Raw genomic sequence first — 7,876 nt, 5'->3', positions numbered from 1 at the left:
ATAATAATGGCCCTAACTGATTCAAAGTCTGTTTTAGGTGTTAATGGTTATGACCTTATAGTTCTTGAATCTGCTGGGCAAATCACTGCAGTAAGTACCAGGGAGTCTCAACAAAGATTATGGGCCCCTGAGATTCCAGCCAGACTTTGGGAAGAGATGCGCTGTGTGAGAACAAAGCGTTCAGTTTGGCACATGGCGATTAAAGGATCAATTTGGTAAGATGGAGCAAGAATACAGAGTTATTAAAGTTAAAAGGATCTTGAAGCACAAGGGGGGTTATGTGGTTAATGCTGCTTGTTGTACTATGTGAACCTCTGAAGAGTGGAGGTCCCATCTAATCTTTAGTTACTTTGTCCTTCCCACTTCTTGTGTCATGCCTGAGATGTGAGATTTTACTGACTCTGTATGCTCAGTAACCGAATATCCCAGCTGATGACTGAACCCTGCCTGGGAAACACAATGGACAGTCTAAGCACCTGTATTCTAAGACACTGAGTGCATTTCACTATATGAGTTTGAGGACTTCTTGAAGATCTCAATGGCTCCAGATGAGCAATTGGAATACTGGAGTACTGGAAAGAGCAGCAAAGATGGGGAAAAAGTATAGTAACTCCAACACTCAGAAAGGAAACTTATTTTACAAGTTATTCCTTTGGAAGTCGTTCACTTTTATCAAAAATTTAAAGTATGAAGATCTAAATAGAAAGGCAGTGGAGTGATTTCTTAAGAGCTAATAATCTGTTCCTAACAAATATTTTAAAAATTTACTGTGAAATCAGTTTTATTGGATGATAAAATCACATGGGTCTCTTCCATGGTATTCGAAAAAAGTGGTAACTTTTTTTCTGATGAAAAGAGATGTAAATTCTCTGAAATGAAGAGCTCTTTTTGGTGAAATAACTTCTTTTTTCCCATGGGAAAATGATGATTTTACAGGCAAGAAAATATATTCCCCTCGGGAAAACTTTGCCTGAAGTGAGAAGAGGAAACTGAACAGCTTTTTTCCTCTGAATATCTTACTGGGAGATGAAGATGCTGAGTACCCTGTAGCCTCACTGCCCCTTCAGTGGCCAGCCAAGGGAAGCAATATCTACCTGGGAGCTTAGCCTCTCTCTGTCAGCCTAGGCTGTTCATTTCAATTTTATTCCTGTGAAATTACCGAGGTCCTTTCCAGCAGACAGCAGGAAGAGAAAATTCATTATGGTTTTTCCAAAACAGTTATTTTTTCCTAAAATTGCCTTTCTGTAGAGAAAAGACCATGTTTCTAATTTTTTACCCCCTTCTAGAAGGAAAGAAAGCTTTCAAAACTCTATCACCTTTTGAAGGAATGGATGTGACTTTCCCCAGCTGTTCTACTTGAGACATTCACTGGACATTTGTCCAACATAAGTAATGCATGGGGAGCGCTGTGTGGTGAGAAGGACCATTGTGCCTACTGCAGATGACACACTGACATTTCAGTGGCGTCATGGACTAGGGGGTCCTAATTATTATGCCATAGGATTGAAGATGTTTCAGGATGAAGGAGGCTGCCTATGAGGGCTGTAATCTCCAGTGGAGCTTCACAAACAGTATTGTGTTAAATTTTAAGAGCTGTCCAGGGAAATTCCTTTTGTTAGCCAATCCCTGTTGTTTTTTTTTTTTTCCATCTATTCTCCCTTGCTTATCTTTTTCTCCAGTTTCTTTCCTTTCTTTCTGTCACCTTTCTCATTATGTATCACCCCCTACTTTTCTTTCCATAGAAATTTCCTCCTTGGGGGTGGGGGACAAGGAATCTGTTGTATTCAGTCCTGCTTCTTCCTGACAACAGTATTTTTAAGCTTCATGATGTCTAAAGATACTTTCAAGACATGACAGAAGAAAAGAACTAGACAGTGGCACCAGTATTCCTTCTGGCACAGAAAAAAAAAAAAAAAGTGAAATAGTATAGCCTTAATGTTTATGCTAAGGACAATTATAACAACAACATGCGGTGTGTTAATAATATTCTCCTCTCCATGAATGGCAAGGCAGATTAATAGAATTCTATGAAATGTGTATTTTTTCTTTATCTAAAATATTGTGATTTAAGGGCCTTGTTGTTTTTTTGCTCTTATTTACTGGCTCCTTATTCTGGAATTAATGGTGTTGATTCCTTTGAATTGATATTTACCCAATACTTTCCAAATGACTAACAACTTCTTGTGCCTCAAATGAGAGTAGACCAGACTTTGCTTGAGAAATTCAGAAAGAATTATGGCACGTAGACATGTGCCTAAGCCTGCCTGCACTCTTGCTCAGCAGGTACACATTTGCTTTAAGTCTGCCTGCAATTTTAAATGAAAATTTTTGGTGATTGCCTATAAAGTAATAATTTTCCTGAGCAGTATTTCTGTTTCAGCAGAACTTCTTATTATTTTCTAATAGTAACTTTTCCATCAGAAAAAAGTTACCACATCTATTTCCAAGCAGGCTGTGTGAGAGAAAAAAAAAAAAAAAGAGTAGTTGGAGTAGTTGGCAATCCTTTCTTCTTCTTTTAGATACTTTTAGAGAGAGAGTTGCAGGTTTCTGTTGCCCATGATGCACTAAAATGACTTCAAGGGCTTCAAAGAAATATTAATTCTCATTGCAACACTCTTGTTTGGGTGTAGATCATAGTTCTGAAAGAGCTTTTGTATCTTACCCCTCAGTTATACTATTTGACACTAAAGGTGCTGTGTAGAACTCAGTTATTCCATTACAGGAGAATGCATCTGTTTATCTCTTCTAACTAGTCTCCTTAAGCAAAATTTCTTTTTGTGTCCATTTAAAACTATTTTTTAAAATCATAGCACTTTATATGACCATTCTTCTCCCAGATGTTGCTTAACATTCAGCTTCCATCTTTTGGTTTGAATTGTGTTGCAATGTTCTCATTTGTTTTGAGATTGGCTATGGTTACGGTATTTGGCTTCAGCTTTTTGAACACTTCAGAGTTAAATAGTACTTAAATCCAAGATTAATCACGTTGGGTTTTGCCATTAGAGAAAGATTTCCATCTGCTAAATTTAAAATTACTTTGGGTTGAGTAATTTCAAATATTAACAGCAAAGTGTTTAAGCTTGGGCTTGCTTAAATTTTCTCTGTTTGAAATCCAAACTCTTCTGCTTCCTTTATACTTGCTGTCAAATCACAATAAAACATTTAGAAAAATGTTTTGTTCAATTCCATTAGTCACAAAGATATAACAAGATGACATTATACTTCTTCTTTCAGCACCTGGAAAACTTTCATTTAAACCTGCCAAGTATATAATTTGCTATTCTTCCTGAAATGTTTCACATGCAAACATGCAACAACAACAACACAGTTCTGCTATCCTATTGGTTACCACCTTGCCCATGCCTGGTTACTGGACAAACTGTGCTTGAGTAATGGGAAGTATGTGCTGAAAAAACACTTCTGAACCTCTCTCACTAGCAACATTTGGGCTCATGATTCAAAACAGAATTTACAATAGGAACACGGGCCTCCCTGATTTAATGGAGACTAAGATGTGAATAGATATTGTTCTCATCTCTATCTCTTATCTCTAGGTTGTGGACAAAACCACTAAGCTCTTCACCCTGGGGAGCACTGCAAGCACATAAGAAGCCATGCTGAAGCTGGTGAGCCTCCTTGTAGAGACAAGGATTAACTGTCATGATTAATCATCTCAAAAGCTAGCTCTTATTTATTTACTTTATAGGGGCTTATGAGAAAATAACCATCTTGGTTTTGTTTTGATTTTTTGTTGAGTGGAAGTTGGATCGGGGGTTCCTGCCAAGCAGTTATTTTGCAGTGCATTTTTCTATCAATTTTCTCTGAAAACAGTAAAATCTTCCTGAAGCAAATTTCTATAAATCATGGATATGCATTTATTGGGAAAGATTTCCAAGTGCTCTTGCAGAAACTGGAAAACTTCACCTTGAATTAAGTCTATGACCAATCAATGTCTTCTCTGAAAATATCTATTGAAGGTAGTATTTCAGGAAGGAGAAAATATTTGGTACAACGCTACTACCTTTTCCTCCTCAATATTACCCTTCATGTTCTTCTCACATTCAGTTAGGGGGGTTTAAGTCCCTGCAGTGAGAAATATCCACAACTATCCACAGTGTTCCGCCTCTTTTATTTTTTAAGCTTCCCTCAGCATATGGGACTGTTTTTTTTCCTTTTTATCCTAATTTCAGACTTGTTATTATTTCACCTCCCCTCTCTCTTTCTTTACCACATACTAAAGGATTAAAATAGGAGGGGTAGTCGCTGAATTTCTGTGAGCAGAGATTTCAAGAGCATATTTGATTCCTATAATGCGGAGTACTTTCATTTCCAATTAAAAGGAATAACGAATGAATCTGTTTTAAACACAAGTTCAGTCACCAAACAATTTAATTTTACCTATGCTACTGTGGTTTAAAATTTTCATACAGCACTGGATCTAAATGGAGATTCTCCTCTGAATGACTAGGAACTGAGTTTCAAGATACTGAATTTTAAAATGATTAAAAAAAATAATTAAAATTAATTGCAAACCAAGGCATGGCTTGTGAAGCTTTCTGCTTCTTTTTAAAAGCTGCTAGTTATTTAGGAAAAAGGTGAGGAAACTTCATTCACTATTGCATAACAACTCTTGCTGCATCTTGTAATGGATTTTTAGCATCTAATATACAAACAGGCAATAATTACATTACTCTGACCAAGTTCAAGAATCAGTCAAAATCAAAACATTCTCTTTGTGGACTTTAAGCAACACAAATATATATATATTCCTTTTTTCTCTGCAGCAGAGTAAATGCCAGGACATGTGTTGACATAAACTAAAGCAAGCTGGGTGAACTATGTGTATCCTAAAAAAAAAAAACCTTAACAGCTGAATTTAAAATAAAAAAGCTAATACTAATCTATTAATCCCTTAAGTTCATTGAGTTTTACAGAAACCACATAAGGCTGTAGTTACAACAATGTTTTTATACCAAATGTGTTACAGATCACAAAAAAAATTAAGGTTGCAAGATAGACATTATTGCTCAATAAAGAAGCATTTTAAGAAAAATGCATAACCACATAATGATTTTAAAATTAGTAATAAGTTTTTTCGGCCTTCTGAAAGTGGATAGGTAGTCTTTGATGAGGTTCATTATTTGTCTGATAAAGAGGACCATAGTGCTTAAAAAAGAGAAAAATTATATACAGTGAAATTTACTGTGAGTGTGGGTGTTGTAAAACTTCTTGCAGAGGAAAGCAGAGCAAGCATGAATCTCAGCTGTCCCTGCAGTGTGACTTGTTGCACCTACTGGTACTGGTTGAGCAATTTCACTTTTTTTTTTCTTTTTTTTTTTTTTTTTTTTTTTTTTAAAGAGGGGGATTCAAAACGTTTTAACACCTTTTTCACTACTACCAGTACCAGTAAGTCAAGTCAGCATGTTGAGGTCCAGATCAGAGAGGCACGTGGCCAGGCACAGATGCAAAGCAGCTCAGGCAAGGACAAGGTAGAGGGCCTGAGATTAAAAGCAGCTGCTTGAGCACAGGGGGAAAGGTCCCCAGTTAAGCATCTCAGCTGTGTCACACAGATCTTTTCCCACCTGAGATGGGTTACAGCTACCCCGTAGCAGAGCTGGCCTTGAGCACAGGCAGCAAAACACTTTAGAGGGGCACAGGATACCTTGGCAATTAGCAAGAAATAATCTGCATTGATCAGGCTGTGACAGTATCAGAAGATAGCCTATATCAGCTTTGTTTCCAAAAAGCAAGTTCTTGCTCATGCATGCAGTCCCATCAAGGTGACACCACTCTGCAGCTTCTAATCTGTGACGGAAAACCTGTGATTATACCTTTTCTATTTTCCTCCAGTCTTAATTGGAAAATACATACCAGCTCACTAGCTTGTTTTTGTGGTTCTGTCATTCCAGACTATCCCAGGTTTCATAGGTGAAGGCTGTTGATGTGTTAAGAACATTTGTAAATAAGCATGGATTATGACAAGTTTTGGCAGATTTACTGTAATTTGTGCACGTACCTTGTTTTGGTGATTGCTGTTGTGTTTTGATTTTCTTTTTTAATGAGGAAGTAGGAAGTATGCTGGCTGTGTCCATCCCTGCTAGGTGCCACAGGCATGTGTGGGACCAGGTAGCCTTCCTGCCTTTGGGAGTAAGAAGCAGAATCTCCAGTCTTAGGCTGACTATTGAAAAAACAGAGTTAGGACTGACTAAGGAGCTTCTCAGGGAGCAGAAGCTCAAAGAAGGGAGTGGCCAGAGGGAATAAGCCTCACTGCAAAGATTTAATCGCCCTGTTTCACGAGATCTCATCTTTCTTGTCAGAGGCCAACATGGGAATTTGGGTGATTTAGATCAAAGGAGCCATTATTAGCAATTGATTGGATTTCTTGTTTTCTGTCCAATTGCTGCTTATTCCAGTCTTCTCTAGGATATTGACCTTATAATCAACCAGTCAATTTTGGAGTATATTTACTTCTTGATTAAAAAAAAAAAAAAAGGTGACAAAATAATGGTTTTGAGAAAAATGCTTTTTCTAAATAATTTCCAGAAGCCTCAATAATAAAATCAAGCCACAGCAATATATAAAAAGTATTTATCCTTTGTTAGTTCAAATGTGCTCAAGAACTCTTTTTGGAAGCATCTAACTGTTGCTAGTTCATGAGACCATGTTTTGCCAATGCAATTTCCACTAGTTAACTTAATGCTAGCTCCAGTTTCTGGAATGGAAACACAGGAGAATATTCATAAATAGATTACTCTTAACCTCCATTAAGCATTTGGCAAATTAAGTCCCAGGTTCACATGGGTATTTAAAGACAGAATTCATACTTGCCCAATTCTCTGAGGGAAATTGAAACAAATGGGAGTTAAGTGCCTATTGAGAAGTTCTGGATCTGGGCCTAAATGAAAAAGGTTTAGCTTAATTTGCCTTACAGCTCTGCTTTTCTCTATTCCATACCAATAACAAGATTATATTTTAAGTGTTCATACGTGGAAATTTGGCACCATGCCTTTGTTTACTATTGAAGTTTGGTACTGACCAGTGAAGGGAAATGCAGTCATGTTGCCACTGGAATTATGTTTATAGAGTATAAAACAAAATTTTAAATTCTGTTTTAGTTTTGCTCAGGCCCGATCATGCAAGGTGCTTGGTGGGTCATAGGAGAATTTGATTCCTCAAAGTCTTCCAAACAACTGTAAGTCTAACGCCCATTAAAATGGCATACAACCAAGAATATAAAAAATACAAATGGAAGTGATAAACATGAGATAGGTGTCAAATTAATTTCTCTTTGATAACTATGTTAATGAAATTTTGTTTTGATTAACAGAAACTAGGGGACACTTTCTTATTTTAACTTCACAATCTTCAGCAATAGGTGACCTGATCAACAGAATTTGACTTAGTTGGTGAAACAGAACCAGCGCCTTGACCCCAGCAATCCAAGAATGCCTGAAAAACTGCCTTAGGAGGGCAGGGAAAGGTACCCTGATCTGGAAGCTTTTCCAGGCAGGCTAAAACCAGTGGGGTCACTTCCGTGCTACACTTTGCATTGCTATGTATGGATGGCTAGGGTACAACTATCGCCACCACCAGCAAAATGACTTTCCTCTGAGACTGGAGTGCTCTTAACTGATCCCAGATTCAGATGTAAAGTTGTGTGTGTGTGTGTATATGTATATATGATTGTGATTGTTATGCGTTTGTGTAAAGATTGTGAAGAACTGCCTTTGCTTACCCTTCCTTTTAGCAGTTTTGCTAAACGTGTTCTACAAAAGTGGAGCTACAAAGCCAATATCTCAGTTTCTGTGAAACAATGGCATTTGTACCTGTTTGCTTCAGCTTTTGCATGAACTCATTTCACACAGATTCAATATTA

This window comes from Vanellus vanellus (assembly GCF_965231255.1).
Source record: "Vanellus vanellus genome assembly, chromosome: 8".
Classification (NCBI taxonomy): domain Eukaryota; kingdom Metazoa; phylum Chordata; class Aves; order Charadriiformes; family Charadriidae; genus Vanellus; species Vanellus vanellus.
This window is presented reverse-complemented; position numbering follows the sequence as displayed.